Consider the following 25249-nt stretch of genomic DNA (forward strand, 5'->3'; position numbering starts at 1 on the left):
TTTAGCTCTGCTGTGTCAAGTGCCCTGTTTGTATGTGTGCAGCTGAATTAGGAACATTGCAGGACTCTCGAACACGTTTAATCCATTATACAGATGTGCTAATGTTCCACCATTACTGAAGAGTATATTTTCTCTTACTAGACACCACAGTTAGACTTTTGAGCTGACTTAGCTGACTGCTATTGTGAATTTTATGACCAAGATTTATTTGGTCAAAGCTGTGAGGATCTTGGAAGCCTGGCAGAAATACTTGTATTATTCCATTAAATTTTCACATGATTCCCCAGACAAAAATCATTGCTCAGATCATACAGTTCAATTTTTTTTTCTATTTTCCAGAAATGTGTATCAATGTGGTTATATCAAGGCTGCGTGGTCAGCAGCAATTACAGTAGAGCAACATGAACACAATGATCCAATAATAATGTTTAAGTATAACAACAGGACCCATGAGTTGTGTAATTGACAGACAACTGATATCAGTAGTGATCGTTACAGCTACGATATAGTCACGGAGATCGCAGAAGTCACGGAATAGGTGACTTCCAGCAACCTCTGTGATTTCAGCCTGTGGGGCGCTCGAGCTGCAGGGTTCCCTGCCGCCAGCGGGGACTGGAAGCTGCGGGGTACACCGGCTGCCTCTGGCAGTCCCTGGAGCTCCAAGCCGCTGCAGGTGACGGGGGTATTATTCATATATATTTATGTCCATGTGACACAACAGAAAGAGTAATATATTGTATTAAGCCACACATTTAACCAGGTGCAGATTCAAAAATAATCTGCAAAATTAACACTACTACCAGAACTTTATCTTTAGTGTTGCCTGACTATTTTGGAATTTAAACTGTAAATGAACACTCTGTATCAGCTATAGGCAATGAACAAGAAGAGTGAAACATTCTAAAAGATTTTTAATACTATTGAAAGGAACTACTCTATCCTGACAGGACTGGACAAACTGGGATCACTTTCACTTGTTTCCCAAACTAATCTTTGCTGAGATTCAGGAAGTGTTCACCAAGATCCCTCCACAGCACACTTGCCGCAGTAAAGGTCTTCTGCCAGGCAGCCTGTTCTCTCACCTGCTCCCAAAAGAGAATGAACAAATGAATAAATAAATAAATACCTAGCTCTTATCTGGCCTTCTTCATCAGTTGATCCTAAAGCACTTTACAGAGAGAGGTCAGTTTCATGATTTGGGGGGTAGGGATAGCTCAGTGGTTTGAGCACTGACTTGCTAAACCCAGGCTTGTGAGTTCAATCCTTGAGGGGGCCATTTAGGGATCTGGGGCAAAAATCTGTCTGGGGATTGGGTCCTGCTTTGAGCAGGGGGCTGGACTAGATGACCTCCTGAGGTCCCTTCCAACCCTGATATTCTAGGAGTCTCATTTTACAGATGCAGCAAAGAGTCCTGTTACTCTATAAGGTGCCACATGACTCTTTGCTGCTTTTACAGATCCAGACTAACACGGCTACCCCTCTGATTTTTTACAGATGGAGAAACTGAAATCTAGACAGGTAAAGTGACTTACCCAAGGTCACCCAGCAAGCCACGGCAGAGCTGGGAACAAAGCCCACGTCCCTATCCAGTGTTCTGTTCTCTAGGACACACTGCTTCCCATTATCCACTCTACTGTTAGTTGTAGCTGAGCAGTGGGACCCCCAGCACAGCATCCTGCAACTATGATTGCATTCACTCATTCTTCCCTGTGCTCTGAAACTTCCTGGCTTAGTGGGCTTAGAAGAGCTCCCTCATGTATAAATACCAGAGAGCTTCAAAATGAATGGAAATGCAGCAGCATGACTCAGCAGAGGAGTTCCTGGGTTTTAACATGCAACTGCTGCCACGAGATGAGGATGAAATATGTGTAAGATGACCTAGGATTTGAACTAGAAACTGCTGCAGAAGGATGTGATCTTCAGAGGTGAGGAACTATGCCTCTGGGGGTAAAGAAAGGAGCAGGAAGCTGAATAGGGAAGTGATCAGAGAAATTCTTTAGAAATTTATCTGAACTGAACCTTCATATTGCTGGCTCAACCACCTCTAAATCCTGATGGAAAATCATGATAAAATACATGAAATAATCACATAGCCTAAATTGTAAATATAGGACTAAAGAGAATTGCAGGAGACTGTCCGAGGGTACAGAAGACTGTCAGCAACAAATTAAAGGAGAGCCATATATATTGTATAAAATCCTTTCAAATTCAGTTTGTATAAAACTTCAAGAAACATGGCAGACACACTTACAGTTAAACTATAAACAGCAAGCATACACTCCATCTCATTTTTGTGCCCACAGTCTCAGTACAAGTACCAGAATCAGGGAAGGTATCTTACTTAGGGTTACCACTCATGCATCCCCAAAATACTGGACATTATGGTACTTCTGAGAATGACAAGGGCCTGCCTCTGCCTGTGTGATACTGGGCAAAACCACATCTGGTTTTGTCTCTGGCCTGGTCTACACTACGCGTTTATGCAGATTTTAGCAGCGTTAAACTGATTTAACGCTGCACCCGTCCACACAACGAGGCCCTTTAAATCGATATAAAGGGCTCTTTAAACCGGTTTCTGTACTCCTCCCCGACGAGAGGAGTAGAGCTGAAATCGGTATTACCATATCGGATTAGGGTTAGTGTGGAAGCAAATCGACAGTATTGGCCTCCGGGAGCTATCCCACAGTGCACCATTGTGACCGCTCTGGACAGCAATCTGAACTCGGATGCACTGGCCAGGTAGACAGGAAAAGCCCCGCAAACTTTTGAATTTCACTTCCTGTTTGCCCAGCGTGGAGCTCTGATCAACACGGGTGGCGATGCAGTCCCAAATCCAAAAAGAGCTCCAGCATGGACCGTACGGGAGATACTGGATCTGATCGCTGTATGGGGAGGCAAATCTGTTCTACCAGAGCTCCGTTCCAGAAGACAAAATGCCAAAGCATTTGAAAAAAATCTCCAGACAGAGGCCACAGCAGCGACTCAGCATAGCGCTGCGTGACAAGCGTAACGGAAAGCCAAAGAATGAAATGGACGCTCATGGAGGGAGGGAGGGGGTACTGAGGACTCCAGCTATCCCATAGTCCCTGTAGTCTCCGAAAAGTATTTGCATTATTAACTGAGCTCCCAATGCCTGTAGGGTCAAACACATTGTCTGGGGTGGTTCAGAGTATAACTCGTCAATTTACACCCCCCACTCCCCGTGAAAGAAAAGGGAAAAAATCGTTTCTTGACTTTTTTATATGTCACCCTATGTCTACTACTTGCTGCTGGTAGACACGGTGCTGGGGCAATGAACAGCAGCACCCTCTCCCCTCCCCTCCTCGGTGGCAGACGGTACAATATGACTGCTATCCATCGTCATCATCAGCCCGTGAGTGCTCCTGGCTGGCCTCAAGTGAGGTCGGCCGGGGTCGCCTGGGTAAATATAGGAATGACTCCCAGTCATTCCCAGTAGATGGTACAGAATGGCTGGTAACCGTCTTCATCATAGCAACTGGGGGCTGAGCTCCATCAGCCCCCCTCCTTTCATGTCTAAAGAAAAGATTCTGTACTGCCTGGACTATCATAGCAGTGGGATGCTGAGCTCCTCTCCCCTGCACCGTTTAATGTCCTGCCTGGACTATCATAGCAGCTGGAGGCTGCCTCCCCCTCATTTTATCTCACTAACAAGTCAGTTTCTTATTCCTGCATTCTTTATTACTTCATGACACAAATGGGGGGGGGGTATACTGCAACGGTAGCCCAGGAGGGTTGGGGGAGCAGGGAAGCAATGGGTGGGGTTGTTGCAGGGGCACCCCCCATGAATGGCATGCAGCTCATCATTTCTGTGGGATCTGACACTGAGCAGCTGTGCTCTCTGGTACACTGGTTCTCTAGCACACTTGCCCCATATTCTAGGCAGGACTGACTCTATTTTTAGATAACCATAAAGGAGGGAATGACCCGGGGGGTCATTCCCATTTTGTCTTTGCACCCCCGGCTGACCTCAGCCAGGAGCACCCATGACAGCAGCAGACGGTACAGAACGACTGATAGCCATCATCTCATCACCAATTTACAATGGCATGGCAGACGGTACAGAACAACTGATAACCGTCTCTGTTTTCTTGCAAAGGCAAATGAATGCTGCTGTGTAGCACTGCAGTACCACCTCTGCAGCGGCATCCAGTATACATATGGTGACAGTGACAAAAGCAAAACAGGCTCCATGGTTGCCATGCTATGGCGTCTGCCAGGACAATCAGGGAAAAAGGGCGCAAAATGATTGTCTGCTGTTGCTTTCACGGAGGAAGGAATGAGGGACGACATTTACCCAGAATCACCCGCGACACTATTTTTGCGTCATCATGCACTGGGATCTCAACCCAGAATTCCAATGGGAGAGACTGCGGGAACTATGGGATAGCTACAGGATAAATACCCACAGTGCAACACTCCAGAAATCGACGCTAGCCTTGGTACATGGACGCACACAACCAAATTAATGTGCTTAGTGTGGCCACGTGCACTCGACTTTATACAATCTGTTTTTACAAAACCGGTTTATGTAAAATAGGAATAATCCGTAGTGTAGACGTACCCTCTGTATCGGACAGAGGGGCTTGCCTAATCCTACTCTTGAAGAAGTGGATATTGCTACCACCTCAACATTACAATTGATAACCATCCAGCCACAAATTAATGACCAGAGCTGAATCATGCAAAGTGTTCCCAGTGAAGTGCAAATAGAACCCTATCAAAATTCACTAAACTTTATCCCTTTTATTTATGCAATCATTTATAATGTGAAACATACTTTTCACTCTCCCATATCAATTTGATTACACATCAATAAGTTTAACATATCTTTATTTTTAATAGAGACATTTTTGATCATGCTAGTTTTCCTGGTTTAACTCAACTCTGATGAAAACACATTTTGATGAATAATAATACATAATAGAAATAGTCCCATGTTGGCAAAATGATTATTAATAAATGTAGTTTAACAAGTTAACTGATTAATAACTTGGAAATATTTTGGTTAACCAACTGTTGCAGTAGCATATACATCAGATGTTTTTGCTGTCACATACCGTCTTGTGAAACGAGATTTTTTTAAGAATAAAAAATGATTAAAATCAATGATGTAATCAAAGCCATTTAAATCTATTCTGAAGAGCAGGATGCATTAGGTTATGCCGTGAAAAAATCAGAGATTTCTTTCACTCCAGAATGTCTGCTGTGGTTATTAATTCACAAAACAATACCTTCTGTTAACAGTTGCCTGCAATACCACCTAATCTCTGAAATAGCAACAAGGTATACACAAATTCCAATTTATAATCTCTGTGGTGGTTTCAGTAATGAAAGAACAAAGCTAAGTAGTCATTAAGCTATTGTGCTTCTGGGTGAGGGGAAAGAGAGGGGAATGGAAGTTGTGACAATTTTGAAGTTCATTTAACAAATCCAAGAGTACAAAAAGATTAGCAATTGAGCCAGGCACGATGTTTTAAAAACACTGAATAAACTTACTGTGTCATCCTTGAGAAGCTGGTGATTAATATAGGCTATGACCAACACAACAGCAGACATCCTAAATACACTGCTACAGCTTATAACAGTGTTACTATAGTGACGGTGGTTGGGTTTTATGCTTTGGTTTTCTTTCATACAAGAAAAAGAAATCCCTGTATTGTACTGAATGAGGTTGCCACAGGACTCTCTGCTGCTTTTACAGATCCAGACTAACACGGCTACCCCTCTGATACTGTATTGTAGTGTTGCTGGAGGAGACACAGTGACTTCTGTTTGGATTTGCTGCTGATACTGTTTTGTTATTTGTTTCAGGAGGATTCCAGTGGATGGGAGATATAGATACTGAAGCTGAAATGAAACTGAAAGCTACCTTTCAATCATCAGTTATCAAAATGCTTGCAAAGCCCCTTTTCAAGGTAGATAAAACTAATAAAACAGTTAAACACATTAAATTAACCCTATACAGATTTTAGTAACTAAGTTAAAAATAAATATTAACACCTGTTGTATATTGCCTACTCGTTTCACAGGGGCTGCTAACAGGGAGTTTTGCAAGGGAGTTCTCCAGGTGAAGGAGGAGCAAATACAGCATCTGTGGGGACCCTGTGCTGTGGCTGGCAGTTGGAGGCCATAAGCTTCAAAGGAAGGTTTGAAAGCTCAAAGCCTCTGGTAATTGGCTGAGCCTTAATCAGTAGACTGGGCATTAACTCAGGCCAGGGCTTTATAAAGCCGTGCACAAGCGACCAAGGGCTGCTAACAGGGAGTTTTGCAAGGGAGTTCTCCAGGTGAATGAGGAGCAAATACAGCATCTGTGGGGTAAGTGACTGTCTGTAGTGTGTGTTTGTGTGTGTTTGGGGGTTACTTGCTGTGTGCTGAGCTTGTGTTTGTCAATCTGTTTGTTTGTTTGTTTGGTGGTTTGAAGGATCATGTGCTGTGGCTGGCAGTTGGAGGCCGTGAGCTTCAAAGGAAGGTTTGAAAGTTCGAAGCCTCTGGTAATTGGCTGAGCCTTAATCAGTGGGCAGGGAATTAACTCAGGCCAGCGCTTTATAAAGCCGCGCACAAGTGACCAGGGAGCTTGTGAATAGGAGCTGTTAACAGGGAGTTTCGCAAGAGAGTTTGGAAGGGGAGTGGGAAGGGGGGGGTCCCTCGTCGGTCCTACCTGTTCCCCTGTAGTCCCCTTAAAACCTATAATCCAAACCATATTCCAAACCCCTTTCTTTAAACCACCCTTTCATTAACTAGGAGACAATGCAGGCGAAGCCCAGCAGCAGAGTGGGGGCTATCCAGTTTATTGCACTGAGGTGAGCATGTATGATTACCTGCCCTGTGGGCAGGTGGGTATGTGTGCAGTCGGTTGCAAGGAGCTCCTGGCCTCAGAAGACCACGTATGGACTTTGGAGGCCAGGGTGGCAGAATGGAGAAGATAAGGGAGGCAGAGAGGTATGTTGATGAGGGCTTTCCGGGACACTGTAGAATTGTCCCACCTCCGCTCAGGACAGCCTCTGTGCTGTTAAGAAGAAGGAAAGGCCCAGGGAAGCAGGAGCAGGTCAATGGGAGCAGAGGGAAACCTTCCATAGTTGTGACCCTCCTTCCGATGGGTGCTGGGGTTGCCTCTCGCACTGAGGTTACCTCTCCGGGGAAGGGAACTCCATTTGCTAGAAAAGGCTGGTGTTAGTAATGGGAGATTCAATCATTAGAAACGTAGATAGCTGGGTTTGTGATGATTGGGAGAACCGTATGGTGACTTGCCTGCCTAGTGCGAAGGTTGCGGATCTCTTGAGGCATCTAGACAGACTTATGTGCAGTGCTGGGGAGGAGCCAGTGGTCATGGTACATGTAGGTACCAATGACATAGGGAAGGGTAGGAGAGATGTCCGGAAGCCAAATTTAAGCTGCTAGGGAAGAGACTGAAATCCTGGACCTCTATGGTGACATTCTCAGAAATGCTCCCAGTTCCACAAACAGGGCCAGGTAGGCAGGCAGAGCTTCAGAGTCTCAATGTATGGATGAGACGATGGTGTAGAGAGGAGGGGTTTACATTCATTAGGAACTGGGGAAACTTTTGGGATGAGAAGAGCCTGTATAGGAGAGATGGGCTCCACCTAAACCAAGGTGGAACCAGGCTGCTGGCACTAAACATTAAAGAAGTTGTAGAGCAGTTTTTGAACTAGGAGATGGGGGAAAGCCGACTGCTGTAGAGGAGCATGTGGATAGGACACAGACTTCTCTTAGGGGAGAGTCTGATGATAGAGAATCTCCAGGTTATAGTCAGGAACAAAGGACGGAAGAAGATAATGTAAGGGCTGGATCAAATGATAAAGAGTCACATAAAAATGAATCTGGCACATCAGAAAAGGGCAGACAAATAACAAGGACAAGTCTTTAAAGTGCTTGTACACAAATGCTAGAAGTCTAAATAATAAGATGGGTGAACTAGAGTGCCTTGTGATAGAGGAGGATATTGATATAATAGGCATCAGAGAAACCTGAGAGCTTGGACTGAGTACAATCAATGGGACACAATCATTCCAGGGCACAAAATATATCGGAAGGACAGAACAGGTCGTGCAGGGGAAGGAGTGGCACTATATGTGAAAGAAAATGTAGATTCAAATGAAGTAAAAATCTTAAGCGAATCCACATGTTCCATAGAATCGCTATGGATATAAATTTCATGCTCTAATAAAAATATAATATTAGGGATCTATTATCGACCACCTGACCAGGACAGTAATAGTGATGATGAAATGCTAAGGGAAATTAGAGAGGCTATCAAAATTAAGAACCCAATAATAGTGAGGGATTTCAATTATCCCCATATTGACTGGGAACATTTCACTTCAGGACGAAATACAGAATGAAATTTCTCGATACTTTAAATGACTGCTTCATGGAGCAGCTGGTACTGAGAACCCTACAAGGGGAGAGGCAACTCTAGATTTAATCCTGAGTGGAGCGCAGGAGCTGTCCAAGAGGTAACTATAGCAGGACGCACTTGGAAATAGTGACCATAATACAATAGCATTCAACATCCCTGTGAGTGGGACGAACATCCTCAACAGCCACAACACTGTAGGCATTTAATTTCAAAAGAGGGTAACTATACAAAAATGAGGGGGTTAGTTAAACAAAAGTTAAAAGGTACTAGTGACCTAAAGTGAAATCTCTGCAAGTTGCATGGACCCTTTTTAAAGACACCATAATAGAGGCCCAACTTCAATGTATACCTCAAATTAAGAAACACAGTAAAAGGAACTAAAAAAGAGCACGTGGCTTAACAACCATGTAAAAGAAGCAGTTAGAGAGAAAAGACTTCCTTTAAAAAGTGGAAGTCAAATCCTAGTCAGGCAAATAGAAAGGAGCACAAACACTGCCAATTAAGTGCAAGAGTGTAATAAGAAAAGCCAAAGAGGAGTTTGAAGAACGGCTAGCCAAAAACTCCAAAGGTAATAACAAAATGTTTTTTAAGTACATCAGAAGCAGGAAGCCTGCTAAACAATCAGTGGGGCCCTTGACTAATCGAAATACAAAAGATGTGCACTTAAAGACGATAAGTCATTGAGGAGAAAACTAAATGGAGTCCTTTGCTTCAGTCTTCACGGACTGAGGATGTTAGGGAGATTCCCAAACCTGAAGCTGGCTTTTGTAGGTTAAACTCTGAGGAACTGTCACAGACTGAAGTGTCACTAGAGGAGGTTTGGAATTAATGATAAACTCAACATTAACAGGTCACCGGGACCAGATGGCATTCACCCAAGAGTTCTGAAAGAACTCAAATGTGAAGTTGCGGAACTATTAACTAAGGTTTGTAACCTGTCCTTTAAATCGGCTTCTGTACTCAATGACTGGAAGTTAGCTAATATAATGCCCATATTTAAAAGGGCTCTAGAGGTGATCGGCAATTACAGACCTGGTAAGTCTAATATCGGTACCGGGCAAATTAGTCGAAACAATAGTTAAGAATAAAATTGTCAGACACATAGAAAAACAAACTGTTGAGCAATAGTCACATGGTTTCTGTAAAGGGAAATCGTGTCTTACTAGAGTTCTTTGAAGGAGTCAACAAACATGTGGACAAGGGGGAGCCAGTGGACATAGTGTACTTAGATTTCCAGAAAGCCTTTGACAAGGTCCCTCACCGAAGGCTCTTACGTAAATTAAGCTGTCATGGGATAAAAGGGAAGGTCTTTTCATGGACTGAGAACTGGCTTAAAAGACAGGAACAAAGGGTAGGAATAATGGTAAATTCTCAGAATGGAGAGGGGAAACTAGTGATGTTCCCCAAGGGTCAGTCCTAGGACCAATTCTATTCAATTTATTCATAAACGATCTGGAGAAAGGGGTAAATAGTGAGGTGGCAAAGTTTGCAGATGATACTAAATTACTCAAGATAGTTAAGACCAAAGCAGATTGTGAAGAACTTCAAAAATATTTCACAAAACTAAGTGACTGGGCAACAAAATGGCAAATGAAATTTAATGTGGATAAATGTAAAGTAATGCATATTGGAAAAAATAACCCCAACTATACATACAATATGATGGGGGCTAATTTAGCTACAAGTCAGGAAAAAGATCTTGGCGTCATCATGGATAGTTCTCTGAGGATGTCCAGGCAGTGCACAGAGGCGGTCAAAAAAGCAAACAAGATGTTAGGAATCATTAAAAAGGGGATAGAGAATAAGACTGAGAATATCTTATTGCCCTTATATAAATCCATGGTACGCCCACATCTCGAATACCGTGTACAGATGTGGTCTCCTTGCCTCAAAAAAGATATTCTAGCACTAGAAAAGGTTCAGAAAAGAGCAACTAAAATGATTAGGGGTTTGGAGAGGGTCCCATATGAGGAAAGATTAAAGAGGCTAAGCCTCTTCACCTTGGAAAAGAGGAGACTAAAGGGGAATATGATAGAGGTATATAAAATCATGAGTGATGTTGAGAAAGTGGATAAGGAAATGTTATTTACTTATTCCCATAATACAAGAACTAGGGGTCACCAAATGAAATTAATAGGGAGCAGGTTTAAAACAAAAGGAAGTTCTTCTTCACACAGCGCACAATCAACTTGTGGAACTCCTTACCTGGGGAGGTTGTGAAGGCTGGGACTATAACAATGTTTAAAAGGGAACTGGATAAATTCATGGTGGCTAAGTCCATAAATGGCTATTAGCCAGGAAGGGTAAAGAATGGTGTCCCTAGCCTCTATTCATCAGAGGATGAAGATGGATGGCAGGAGAGAGATCACTTGATCATTGTCTGTTAGCTTCACTCCCTCTGGGGCACCTGGCATTGGCCACTGTCGATAGAAAGATACTGGGCTAGATGGAACTTTGGTCTGACCCGGTACGGCCGTTCTTTATGTTCTTACGTTCTTACATATCAGTACATAATTTACAGAAATGAATGTACCTATAAATGTCAATGTTTTGCAAGATATATTAACAGAGACGAAACAATCTGCAAAGCAGATAGATGTTCCCCCCAGTAACATTCACGTTTTTTCTGTTTCAGTGCTACTTTCCAATAACCGTGATGCCATCTTCCAGATTTCTGCGGTAAAGGGTTACTGTACTGTCTGTTATGAATAAGCTTGTGGATCACAGAGGAAAGTGTGAAGTTAACATTTTTGCATTTAGTAAACAACAAAACTATCAGTTACTTGCATTGCGAATGACTCTGCAGTTGCTTAATTTAACTGAGCAGAACAATTCAGAATTATTTATTTGTTGTCTGGGAGGCACATGGTGTTAACAGCTGTACTGACCAATTTTGGTTCTCCACCACTGCTGTTGACTGCCAATACTGGAATCTGTCATGAAACTGCCATGTAAGCTTTGCAAAACCACTTTTGGTTCCTTTTCTCTATTACAATTTCCCCTTGATACACTAATTTCAAATAAGCCTATCCTGACAACTCATCAGGATGTTAATTTTCAGATCAACCAGCAACAACATGAATTAAACCACTGCCTCAAGTGCTGGAGGAAAAAATGCATATCCACTCATTCCTACTTTTTGTTCAGCCAATAGCTCAAACTAGTTTGTTACACTTGTGGGAGATAATACTGCCTGCTTCTTGTTTACAAGGTCACCTGAAAATGCGAACTGGCATTTGCATGGCATGTTTTAGTGGCATTGCAAGATATTTATGTGCAAGATTCATATGTCCCTTCAAGCTTTGCCACCATTCTAGAGGCGTGTCCATGCTGATGATGGGTTCTGCTCGATAACGATCCAAAGCAGTGCGGAGCAACACACGTTCATTTTCATCATGAGAGTCAGATGCCACCAGCAGAAGGTTGATTTTCTTTTATGGTGGTTTGGGTTCTGTAGTTTTGCATCGGAGTGTTGCTCTTTTAAGAGTCTGAAAGCACACACCACACCTCGTCCCTCTCGGATATTGGAAGGCACTTTAGATTCTTAAACCTTGGGTTGAGTGCTGTAGCTGTCTTTAGAAATCTCACATTGACACCTTCTTTGTTCAGTGAAAGCATTCTTAAAACTAACGTGCTGGATGATCATCTGAGACCACTAGAACATGAAATATATGGCAGAATGCAGGTAAAACACAAAGCAGGAGACATACAATTCTCCCCCAAGGAGTTCAATCACAAATTTAATTAACGCATCTTTTTTTTAAATGAGCATCATCAGCATGGAAGCATGTCCTCTGGAATGCTGGCCGACGCACGAAGGGGCATATGAATGTTTATGTAAATACCTTGCAATGCCAGCTATAAAAATGCCATGCAAATACCTGTTCTCACTTTCAGGTGACATGGGAAATAGAAAGCAGGCATATTATCTCCCGTAAATGTAAACAAGTTTGTTTGTCTTAGTGATTGGCTGAACAAGAAGTAGGACTGAGTGGATCTGTAGGTTCTAAAGTTTTACATTGATTTTGAGAGGAGCTATATAACAAACAACAACAACAACAACAACAACAACAACAAAATCTATATTTGTAAGTCGCACTTTCACAATGAAGAGATTGCACTACAGTACTTGTATGAGATCAATTGAAAAATACTATTTTGTTTATCATTTTTACAGTGTAAATATTTGTAATAAAAATAAATATAAAGCAAGCACTGTAAACTTTGTATTCTGTGCTGTAATTTAAATCAATATATTTGAAAACATAGAAAAAACATCCAACATATTTAAAAAATGTCAATTGGTATTCTATTAACAACAGTGTGATTAATCATGATTGTTTTTAGTTAATTTTGTGAGTTACCTGTGATTGACAGCCCTAATTCATAAATTCTTTCTAACTTAATAAATAGCTCTAAACTCAGAACTCTTAACATAAAGCTTTTATTGATATATTAACTAAAACATGTGAAATCACAAAACATCCCTCACACAAAAGGATCAAAAAATGGGTTACTCTGTCTTAGTCTATTATATAGAGACAAGTCACTCCTCAGCTGGCAACTTAAACAGGCCACACACATATACATGTGTTAGATGGCAATTAAACCATGACATTTCCAAAAGCTCTCTCTAACCAGAGCCTTGCTAATATGACTTATCGATCCAGTGACATACATTAGCCCAGCATGCTAGTTTATACAACTAACCATCTTCCAGCTCCTAAAGGGAAAACTCACCAGGAGGAACCCTCAATTGTTCTGCCTGTGTTAAGGTTTGTTATTTTTTACCTACTGTTCCAAAATTGCTATAATCCAAACGTAACCTGCTTTATGAAAGGGAATTTTATGCAGTGCTTTGTTATTTGGTGGTGACCTGACTGTGCAGTGCATTGGGAACATATGTCATAGAAAGTGTTATATAAATCTGATAATACAAACAAACTAGATACTCTTGTTGCTGCTGGTCCACTGAAGTTCTGAGCATCAGAGACTAAGGAGCTGGTAAAGTGTAGTCTACTCCAAGAGGAAGCCCCACACATTTGTTGGATGTCGAATGCTGTATTAAGTATTTCACAACCTCTTCCTTCCTGGAAGCAGTCTGATTATCATACAGGGCGACTAATCTCACCAATGAGCAAGATACCTAGCCCCACCTGGTTGCTAGCAGCCTTTCAAAAAAAAATTAAAGGCTTAGCGTTTCAACTGTATCCTTGTTCCCAGAATAATACCGATAGGGAGTGGAGAAAAGAGTCTTCTTTCCGCTAAGGCAGCTCTGCATCAGACTTCTCTTTGGGCTCTGAGGAGCTGGAATGCAGAGCCTTCTGGGGCTCAGAATGCTATAGATACATTCTGCTGGATTGGACCTGTGGTTTTCCTTGTTGCTGCCATCAAACAAATGAGCACTTTGGCATTTATAACAGGTGTGGAGGGGTGTTCAGTTCCGCAGAATTGAAGTGCTGGTTGACAAACAGGGCTATTACAATCAGTGACCCAAGGGATCAGGGGGGCAGTTAACTCAATTAACACAAATATTAGCCACACCATTTTGGTGATGTTATTCTCATCCTTGCCACAAGGCTATGAAACAGACAAATAAAGTAATCAAAATGTGTGTCATCAAAATAGTCAAAATGTGTATGGTTGGATTCTTTTATTTCTGTTTTGGGCTTTGCTTCCCCTTGGAAACCAGACTATAGCTGTCTCAAAAAGCAAAACTGCTGAATACATTTAAGGGTCTACTTCCCCATCAACACGAGGCATCTGTTTGTGTAGCTATCAGTCCCATTAGTGCTACTGGGGAATTAGTGCTGGTGGGAAATACACACAGATTTTTCAACCTATTTGCCAAGGATGAATAGCACATTTTCTTTGGTGAACAGAGTAGGGAGAGACCATCAACAATTTAAGCAGAATTTAAAATGAAATTCTACTCTGAAAAATGACTCAACATGGACCCTTACATTTTCATTTTTTATATTGTACCTCAATTACATCATGTCAAATTTGTTGCATTTTACCAATAAAACCAGTGTTTTTTCTACTGCCTTCCACACACATTCAACTTGGGCGCAGAGTTGAGCTGGTTTTCCTTTCTTGGGCATTGTTAATTGTAATAAAGCTTCTTCAGTCCAAATTACGTGCTCGGACTTATACCTGCACAACCTCATTATCTTCTAGCTATATCTTCACATATACCTTTGCACTCCACAGAAACCTAACAACATAAGAACGGCCATACTGGATCAGACCAAAGGTCATCTAGCCCAGTACCCTGTCTTCCAACAGTGGCCAATGCTAGGTGCCCCAGAGGGAATGAACAGAACAGGCAACCATCAAGTGATCCATCTCCTGTCACCCATTCCTGGCTTCTGGCAAACAGAGACTAGAGACACCATCCCTGTCCATCCTGGCTAATAGCCATTAATAGGACCTATCCTCCATGTACTTCTCTAGTTCTTTTTGAACTCTGTTATAGTCTTGGCCTTCACAACATCCTCTGGCAAAGAATTCCATGGTTTAATTGTGCATTGTGTGAAAAAATACCTCCTTTTGTTTGTTTTAAATTTGCTGCCTATTAATTTCATTTGCTGACCCCTCATATTACAAGAAGGAATAAATAATACTTACTTATTTACTTTCTCCACATCAGTCATGAGTTTATAGACCTCTATCATATCCCTCCACTATCTCCCCCCGTCGTCTCTTTTCCAAGCTGAAAAGTCCCAATCTTATTAATCGCTCCTCATATGGCAGCCGTTCCATAACCCTAATTACTTTTATTGCCCTTTTCTGAACCTTTTCCAAGTCTAATATACCTTTTTCAGACGGGGCAACTACAGCTGCACGCAATTGTCAAGATGTGGGCATATCATGGATTTATATAAAGGAAATATAATATTTTCTGTCTTATTATCTATCCCTCTCTTAATGATTCCCAACATTCTGTTCGCTTTTTTGACTGCCGCTGCACATGCAGTGGATGTTTTCAGAGAACTATCCACAATGACTCCAAGATCTCTTTCTCGAGTGATAACAGCTAATTTAGGGTTGCATATGTATAAATAAGAGCATAGTTGGGGCTGCAGAAGCTTAATTACTGGTGAGACAGTATACAAGAAGGAAAGATTCCATCTGGACTTTCAATCCTACAGTTTTAAGGAAACACTTCTAAATGTGAAAAGTTAGTCTATAAACTGTTTCCTGCTACTGTTGCTAGGGAATGCTAAAGGACTCTATTGCCATTTTTATTCTGGTAGTCAGAATCCTTTGGGCAGCAGTGAGACCTATACCAACCATGTGAATTCCACTCTGCAATTATCTTGAAAAACTTTGAGCAAAGGCAGCCCCTAAGATTATTCACAGGGTAGGAAATAGAATAGAAGAGACACACTCCCCACATTACCCCACACTAGATTGGAAATGGGGATGTAACATAGTCATCCTCTTCTCTAACTGGCAAGCAGAGTCTAGGAGGGCTGTGTGGGTAAGTAATTGGGGAGAGGGGAGAAAGAAGTCTACCTTCCAGCTGCCAAATTTACTGGGCTAAGTAGAAGCTGATATAAAAGGTAGCCGCGTCATGAAGGGAAACGTTTCCAGAGCCTCTCGATCCCTGTGCTCGCTGTCAGGCGGCGCAGAGGGTCCCTGAGACTCCCATGTGGGTGGTGACCTGGATGGCCTGGTCGGCGTCGAGGGAGAGCGCACCAAACGGTGAGGGGAACGGCCCTCGGAGCGGGAACTGCAACCCACAGGAGAGGTCTGATGGGCACCCAATGGGGGCTTGCCCCGAGAGGGGGGGCCGTCACCAGCTGCACGACTGGGACCGGCAGACTCATAATGTCTTTCACTGTCTGCATCACCTCCGGGGTCGACACCATCTGTACCAGCGGAGATGTGCATGCGGATGGTGCCGGGCTGCTCCATTCAGCACGAGTTGGAGGCCCTGAGCCTAGGGGGGACCACAGGCTGCCCGATGTGGGACCAGCCTCCCCTCTTTCCTTGTCTCAGCGTTGCTGTGAGGAAGGGCCCTTTCCCTGTTTCTTGGAGGGGGAGCGGTGCCTGCTATTAGAGGGTGCCTAGTTATTCACCGACGATGCAGTGGTAGGTGCCGAGTCTGCCCGGCGTGCCAGAGTTGGGGCCAATGCCGATTCCATCAGGAGAGCAAGGAGTCTAATGTCTCTCTCCTTCTTAGTCCGCAGCTTGAATGATCTGCAGATCTTACAACGTTCGCTGATGCGAGTCTCACACAGGCAGCGAAGACACTTAGTGTGCGGGACATTCCTAGGCATAGAATGGTGACAGGAGTAGCACAACTTGAAGCCTGGGGCATGGGGCGTGCCCCGAGCCCACTTTAACAACTGAAGGAACAATTCCAGGAATGGTACCACTAAGGTCGAGTAGAAAGGCTGCAGCAGATCTGGAGCACAAAGTTCCAACAATTCTCTTTCTGGCGGCAAGAAGGAACTGAGGGTTGGGGGAGTGCGCAGCTCCCTTTATAGCATGGTATATAGGTGCAACTCTAGGGGTCGCAGCAGTGCTCCCCCAGTACAGGTACTAGGAAGGCTACCTTCTCCCAGAGATGCAACCAGGAGCATGTATCTAGCAGCTCAAATGAGGCACCCATCAGCCGGGCCAGCAGCCTAAAGTACAGGAAGAGATGATCCAATCCCTTAAGGAATTGGCCAGTCACGGCATGGGAGAATACCGTGTGCCCCTGCACTTGCGGGTGGAAGACTGATAAGGCCACCAAGTGCACCTTGATAGACAAGGGCACCAGGCCCTGGGCTCTAAGGTGAAAGAGGTAGTCCAAAATGAGCTGGATTGGGGCAGCCACAGGAGAAATGCCCTGCTCAGCTGCCGATGGGGAAAACCAAGACCACCTTCCCAAGTAGGCTAAGTGCATGGAGGGTTGCCTGCTTTCCAAGAGGATACTCTGAACCCCTTCTGAGCACGTCCTTTCCTCCCAGCCTAACCATTGAACAGTCACCTCGTGAGGTGGAGTGTCGCTAGGCTGGAGTGGAGGAGGCAACCCTGGTCTTGGGAGAGCAGGTCCAAGGGGGAACGATAACAACCACAACCGGGCAACCGCCAGGCTTGTGAGATGCCTGTACCAATGCTGTCTGGGCCAAGCCAGGGCAATAAGGAGGACCCGGGCCCTGTCCATCTTCATCTTTTCCAGGACCTTGCCGATCAGCAGGAATGGGGGGGAAGGTATAGAGAAACTGGCCTGACCAGGACAGAAGGAAGGCATTGGAGATAGCGCCCCGTCCTAGCACCCCCCGGAGCAGAACCAGGTACAACGCAGTTCTGCCGAGCCACGAACAGGTCCACTTGGGGAGTCTTCCAAAAGTGGGGAAGTCTGTGCACCACCTCTGGGTGAAGAGACCACTCATGCTGAGAGAAGCCCCTGCTCAAGTGATCCGCCCATCACTTCTGGGCTCCCGGTAGGTAGTGGGCCCGTAGGCAAATGTTGTGGGCTTGAGGGCTTCCAGGCAGATGGCAGAGGATCAGGCCCTACCTTGCATGTTAATATAAAACATTGAAGCCATGTTGTCCATGAGAACCCTGACGATCCTTTCATCCGGGTGCGAGCGGAAGGCCACACATGCCAGCCGGACTACTCTAAGCCCTTGACCTTTATGTGGAAGGCCAGCTCCTGGGCACACTAGAGACTTTGGGTCTGAACGTCTCCCACATTGGCTCCCCACCCCAGGTCGATGCGTCGGACACCAGTTCCATCAACAGGGACCTGCCTCTGAACGGGACCCCACAAAGCATATTCCCAGGGGAGGTGATCACCGGTTCAAGCACAGTGAGGACCATGTCCATCCTGTCTCTGGCCTGGGAGAACACCGAGGCCAAACAGAGGTGGAGGGGCCTCATCCTGAGTCTGGCGTGGCAAACCACATATGTGCACACCAACATGTGACCTAAGAGCTGGAGAGACTCTCTGGCTGTTGTCACTGGAAACCTTGTGACTGTGTTGATGAGCCCTTTCAGAGTCTTGAACCTGTCCAGCGGGAGGGAGACTCTGGCCGATATGGTGGCCAGGACTACTCCAATAAACTCTATACCTTGTACCGAGACTAATGTGGACTTGGTGTCGTTTACCAACAGGCCCGGAGTGGCGCACGTGGACAGAAGGAGCGCCACATGATCCCACACCTGTGACTGGGAGCTGGTAGGGGAAGATCTGGACCCCACGGCACCTGAGGTAGGCCGCCACCACAGACCTACACTTTGTAAATATCCTGGGGGCAGTGGACAGGCCAAACCAGAGGACCACAAATTGGTAGTGTTTCTGTCCAACCGTGAAATGGAGACAGCGCCTGTGGATGTGGAAGTACGCGTCCTGCAGATCAAGGGCAGTGTACCGGTCCCCGGGATCCAGGGAGGGAATGGAGGAGGCCAGGGAGACCATGCAGAACTTGAGCGTCACCATGTACTGGTTCAAGTATCGCAGGTCCAGGATGGGCCTAGGCCCCCCTTTGGCCTTTGGGATAAGGAAATAGCAGGAGTAGTACCCCTTGCATTTGAACTCCATTGGCACCACTTCCACCACTCCTAGGCCAAGAAGCTGCCCCACCTCCTGCTCGAGCAGGACCTCATCAGAGGGGTACCCCAGGAGGGATGGTACAGAGGGTAGTTGGGCAGGGTAGAGGTAAACTGGTGGGTGTAGACCCGGGAGATGGTGCTGAGGACCCATCAGTCCGAGGTCAGCCGCAACCACTCCGGGAGTAAAGCACACAACTAGTTGGAGAAGGGAAGCTTTATTGTGGGTGGATCCCTGATGTGAACTAGTAGGTCGCCCCCAGGCATCCCGTCAAAACTGCTGTTTCCCTGCCCGTTTGCCCTTGGAGGGCCCAGGTTGGGGGGCAGACCAAGACTGCCTTTGCGGGTGTTTCTTATAGTCCTGTGACTTTTTATAAGGGGGCTTATATTTACAGTGGGTGGTCTGGGTGGGAGCCTGCTGTGGCTTAAACTTAGGTCGAGCTGGAGCTGGAACATCGAGGCCAAGACTCGGTGTAGTGCGGGAGTCTTTCAGGCCATGCAGTTTTATGTCCGTCTGTTCTGGAAACAGAGCCTTGACATCAAACGGGAGTTCTGCAAGGAGTTCTGCACCTCACTGGACAGCCCAGACAGCAGGAGCCACGACGCCCTCCTTACAGACACTGAGGGGGCCATGAACCATGCAGCCGTGTCCGCCGCATCTGATGCTGCCTGCAGGATTGCCCTGGCAGCCGCTGAACCCTCTCCACCAGAGCTTTGAACTCCTCCAGGAGCGTGACAGAGAGTCCTCGAACTTGGGCAGAGAGCCCCACAGACTGAATTCATACCAGCCCAGGAGAGCCTGATGGTTCGCCACCCATAACTGGAAGTTTGAGGACGAATAAATTTTTCTCCCAAATGAATCCAGCCTCCTTGAATCTTTATTTTTTGGAGTGGGGGCTGGTTTACCCTGCTGCTCCCTGTAGTTGACCAACTTGACCACCAGGTAGTAAGGGGCAGGGTGGGTGTATAGGTATTCATGTCTCTTGGCAGGCACAAAATACTTGCACTCCCCTCTCAGATATGCAGTGCAATGAGGCTGGGATTTGCCACAAGACATTTGAAATTTTCGCCACCCTTCATGCAGTGGCAAGGCCACCCTGCCCAGCACCGAGGCAGACAGGATGTTGAAGAGGGAGTCCAAGGGCTCCTCCATCTCCTCTGCCTGAAGACTGACACCACCCTTTTCAATAGTTCCTGGAGAGCTTTAGAGTCCTCCTGTGGGATGGAGGAAGGAGAGGCTGTAATTGCCTCATCGGGGAGGGTGAGGAAGCAAGCACGGTACTTTGCGTGTCCACAGGCACCCTAGGATCCGCCACCTGTTCGCTCTCCGAGCATGGCGCAGAAGTGCACGTTCCACCAACTCCTTCCTTGGAGGCTGGGAGAGGGAGGCCGATGGCCATTCCGAGGCTCTGGCCACCGAGTGAGCTCCTGTTGGGAGCTGTGGTGCCCACTGGTACCACTGTGCCAGCCCCAGGGCCCAGTTCCACAGCATCTGCTGTGGCAACGGTGGAGCAAGCTGTTCGGCCTGGTTGGCCTGACCCATCGATAGACAACTATGAAGGGAGGCCAGGCTGACGTACGACCTGCCACTGTCCCTGGACCAGGAAGAGCGGAGGCGCCAGGAGCTGTGGTGACCACGAGACCATGATCCTGACGTGAAGGAACAGTACTGCCGGTAGCAGCTGCTCCACGATCGGCTCCAGCAGGCGGCTCCACGATGGCAAGGCGCTGACGATCGATGCCTGGGACTGTGGGAGCGTGCCATGGCACGATCCTGGAGCAAGCCGACAAATGGGAATGGTGTTGACATTCATGTCGCGACTGGCTACGATAGCCCCTCTGAGATGAGGGCCTTTAGTGTTCTTTGCCTCTGTCCTGTCGGTGTCCGCTCCGCTGGAGTCTGTCAGTTAGAACCCAGCCAGACAGCCCGGTGGGGGTTGATGGCAACCTGCGTGAACTATGCTGAGCAGTGAACAGCGTCGGGAACATTCCCTCGACTGTGACCAGTACTGAGTTGGGGGTTACTGCGGAAATCCCAGTGGCAGCTTGACTCTGGACCGCAGGGCCAACCTTAGCGGTGCTCCTGGTACCGGCATGGACATAACGTCCCAGGCCGCTTGCAGGGCCTCTGGACATCTGGGGAAGCTGGCTCAGAATGGGCTGGGCTACTCTACTTGACCTGAGTTGGAGGCCTAGAGGCCAATAGGGACCGAGGACTGCCCAACATGTGTCTAGCCTCTCCCCCAGTCTTGCTCCAGTGCCGCGGTGGAGAAGGCCTCCTCTTAGCCTTCTTGGCATGCCCCATGGATGGGGAGCAGTGCTAAATGGTAGATGGTGCCAGGAGGTCGCCGCACACTGACACCATGGTACCCAATGCCGACTCATAGTGGAGCGCTGGAGTCGGGGTCAATGCCAACTCCATCAGGATGGCCCAGATCTTAAGGTCTCTCTCTCGGTCCAAGGCTTGAACAACTTGCAGCAATCGCTGAGATGGGTTTCACCCAAACAGCCCGTGTGCAGATCATTCACTGGCATCGGTCACCTACAAGCGTCGCACAACTTAAAACTCAAGGCACGGGGCATGCCCTGGCCCAGGCGCACTAACTAAACTAAACTATAGGTACTATACACCAAATGAACAAGAGTTCTGTGGAAGAGCTGCAGCAAAGTTGGAGCAGAGCAGCTCCAAAACACCTTCAATGGCAGAAAGAAGGAACTGATGGTGGGGGGAGCATGTAGTGCCCTTTATACCGTGCCATGGAGATGCCACTCCAAGGGTTGCTAGCAGCACTCCTATGATTCTGCTAGGGGGAAAACTTCCGACACCGGCGCACGTGGTGAGCATGCACACCTATTGTGGAATACACATGAGCAATCACTTGAAGAAGCAGCCAATGTTTGTATATACGGGGAAAGACATATTAAGTGGATGGTTTTCTAGACTAGAATTTGAAAGACCCAGAGTTTGTTGATATTTCAGGCATGTTACAAGGACCTGGATTCTTCTGAGGAACTGGGGTAAGTAGGGAGGATTTTAGTGAGCTGCAATGTTGTTTTAGTACTTTTTTTTTTTTACACTGTTAATTTTTGTGATGTATGTTTTAAAATAAGTTGTATAGTATGAGTGCTTAGAGAACTGTAGTAAGATATACAGTCTAAATTGATGAAGTAAATACTAGATTATAAATACATTATCATCCTGAGCTTTGTATGGTATTTAGTTTATGACTCCTATAAATAACTTTACAATATCTAGTACCTGATAACTATTAAAAATCTCATATTTGTGTTAGAATTTGTGTTGATTGGATCATGGAAAATGGAAGAGTACAAGAATTTGGTAACAGCTCAGCAAAAATTATGAGGAAATAAAAACCCATCTACATCCAGATAAATAAGCAAAACTAGCTCTAGCACAGTTTGCATTTTAAATTAGATATTCCACATAATAGATTTCATATCTGCCTGCAACAAAGGGAAATTAATAAAAATATATTTCAGGCTTTCAGTAATTTTCACTAGTCTTTGCCTTGGAAGATAGATGCGACTGCACATAGAACATCAGTATTTCATTGTCTCGTAATTTATTTCCAGAAAAAAAATCTATGCAAATAACGAAAAAAATTATAGTTTCGCCTCTGAGCTACATTTCTTATCTGCCTGAAAATTATCTACCATGTTTGTTTAATTATGCTGTGATATTCATAAAGATTTCAAACCCAGAAGTTATCAGTAGCAGAGCTGGGACCTGTACCAAGTCTCCAACCTAAATCATCCCTGTCAGAACAGAAAGACCAGATCATGAATGGAGGCTGTTAGATAGCTAAGGAATTGGTCAATGGCAATATAGAGCCTTTACCACTGTGCTACTGGCTCAAATGATCAAAACTCATCATCTGATGAGGTACTACTCACAAGGTACCACTGCAGCATAAGCAACGTGAATTTCCTACGTTGCCTCACCGATGTGCCCACCACTCTCACCCAGGGAGAGATGGCTCTCAGGTGGCTACTCTGAAAGCAGTGAGTGCTCTTTCACGTCAATTTGTAATGCACAAGTGCCATGTCATATACTACAACTAAAATAAAGAAGACTTAAGCATGTGTTTTACTGAATCGGGCTAAAAACTATCACCAGAACTGTCAGTCTCGTGGAAGGAGATGAATCTGGGCTGCTTCCAAGAGCCATTACTCCCACCCAAGTGAGGGTGGTGGGCACACTTGTGAGACAGTGTAGGGAAATTTACATTGCGTGTGCTACTGTGGTACCTTGTTTTATGGATACATAATAATGTGAGCCATCAGAACTGTCAGTCTACCACTTTTCGCTCTAGTTAACACAGACACCCCCGTGAATCATAAATTCTCAATAAAATATCAAACTCCAACCACTTCTTTGGGGTGGGGGGTTAACTGTATTTTTAAACGTATTAATAAACACTCTCTCTCTGATGTGAGGGAGAATAATTACTCATCATGCATTTTTCCATTTTCAATTCTTTAAATGGAGAGCACTATTAATATAGAAACCTACAGACTTTGCAGACACACTTTTTGTACATAAAAGATTTTATTGTTATAACTAGTCTTTGTTTATGGAGCGTTCCTTGGTATTTGCAATTCAAGATTGTTGAATGGCTTCTGCAAGCAATCACTGGGGAGCCAAATATATTGGCAGGGCCAGCTCTAGGCACCAGTGCTCCGAGCATGTGCTTGGGGGGCACTTTCCAAGGAGCAGCACCTCCGGCTCCATTTTTTTTTTTGCTTGGGACACAAACAGCCAGGAGCTGGCCCTGAGCAGAGCTGAGCTGCAGCGGTGGGGGGCACAGGGAGGCCGCAGGAAATAACTCGGGGGGGGGGGAGGGAGAAGAGGAACCGCCCCCCCATTCATCTCTGCTCTACTGCCGCCTGCTCGCCCGAGCGCGCCACCGCTCTGCTTCTCCCCCCTCCCTCCCAGGCTTGCCACGTGAATCAGCTGTTTTGCGGCAAGCCTGGGAGGGAGGGGGGAGAAGCAGAGCGGCAGCGGCATGCTCAGGGGAGCAGGCAGAGCAGCGGCGGTGGGGGGTCACAGGAAGTAACCCGGGGGGGGGGCGGCAGAGGAACCGCTTCCCGCCTCAGCTCACCTCTGCCTTCTCCCCTGAGCGCACCGCCGCTTCGCTTCTCCCCTCAGGGCTGGGGGAGGCACATGACATTTTTTTTGCTTGGGGTGGCAAAGGCCACCCTGTATATTGGACCAGCTCCTGGGCTGCTGTAAACTGTGATAGCTCCATTATAGCTCAATGGAGCGACACATATTCACAGAAGCCAAGGATCTGGCCCAGGAGTTGTTTTGAATTAGCTCTGAAAGCTCTCATAGTTAAAAAGACAAATGTTCTTTAATATTCTCTCTCCTCATCCCAAATTAAAAAAAACCAAAAAACTGTGAACAGCACCATATTTACTGTAGAGCACGACGAGATGATCAGCTGTGCTTTTGCATATGGTGTTTCCACTGTAGAGCTAACTTGCCTGAAATCCAAACTAAGTAGCAGCTGAGTCATGACAAACAAAACCATCTTATAGTGTGAATACATACAGAAGAGCTGCCTTCCTTCATAAAACAGAAGTGAGATACTAGGCAGTTTGCTCAGAGAGGAAAAGCCATTCCTCTGTGCAAGTATCTCTTTTAGAGTTTGAGAGCAGATAGATTAAATGTTTTGTTAACTTTTTTATTGTAGCACTCAACAGAACTCTATAAAATATCGCTGCATCTTCTCTCAGTATTTTCTGTTAATTCAGGCCTTCAGTAACTGTCAGTATCTCATGTTTACAGGAGAAAAACATTGAATAAATCATTTATTATCTGTCCTCTTTCCCCTTGACCATGTAGCTGTTTATTCCTGTATCAATCAGATTCATCAAGTTAGAAAAGGTGTCATTAATCTTGTATGGTTTTGCATATACATTAGCTAAAGGCACTCTTTTACTTGTGCTCATCTCTCCCAATTTGTGGGCTTCTATTTATCCCCTCTTCTTCCTTTCTACACATTCCTTTCTAGCCTTTTGTTTTGTCATTAGTGGTTGAGGTAATTCATTTAGTAGCAGCTTTCTTTCAGTTTTGCTTAAGTACTTCCAGCAAAAATATTGGTTTCTGTTATCTACCTAGCATTACTGAATAGCTCTCCAGGAATATCTTCACACTATCCTCTTTTGTATTTTAAAGGCATCTCACAAACTACTCAATGAAAGACTATTTATTGAAATTCACAGTTTTTTCTCTGTTTACATACCAAATTATAAAAAAATACTATTTTTTCCATG

At 45.3% G+C, this 25249-nt stretch overlaps 1 protein-coding gene across 4 annotated transcripts in view; it reads right to left on the minus strand.

The window, feature by feature from the left end:
* The window catches only part of SH3KBP1 (SH3 domain containing kinase binding protein 1), a 366732-nt gene that overhangs the window by 200047 nt on the left and 141436 nt on the right, over positions 1-25249 (minus strand). The window lies entirely within an intron of this gene.

This window comes from Gopherus evgoodei, chromosome 1 (assembly GCF_007399415.2).
Source record: "Gopherus evgoodei ecotype Sinaloan lineage chromosome 1, rGopEvg1_v1.p, whole genome shotgun sequence".
NCBI lineage: Eukaryota > Metazoa > Chordata > Testudines > Testudinidae > Gopherus > Gopherus evgoodei.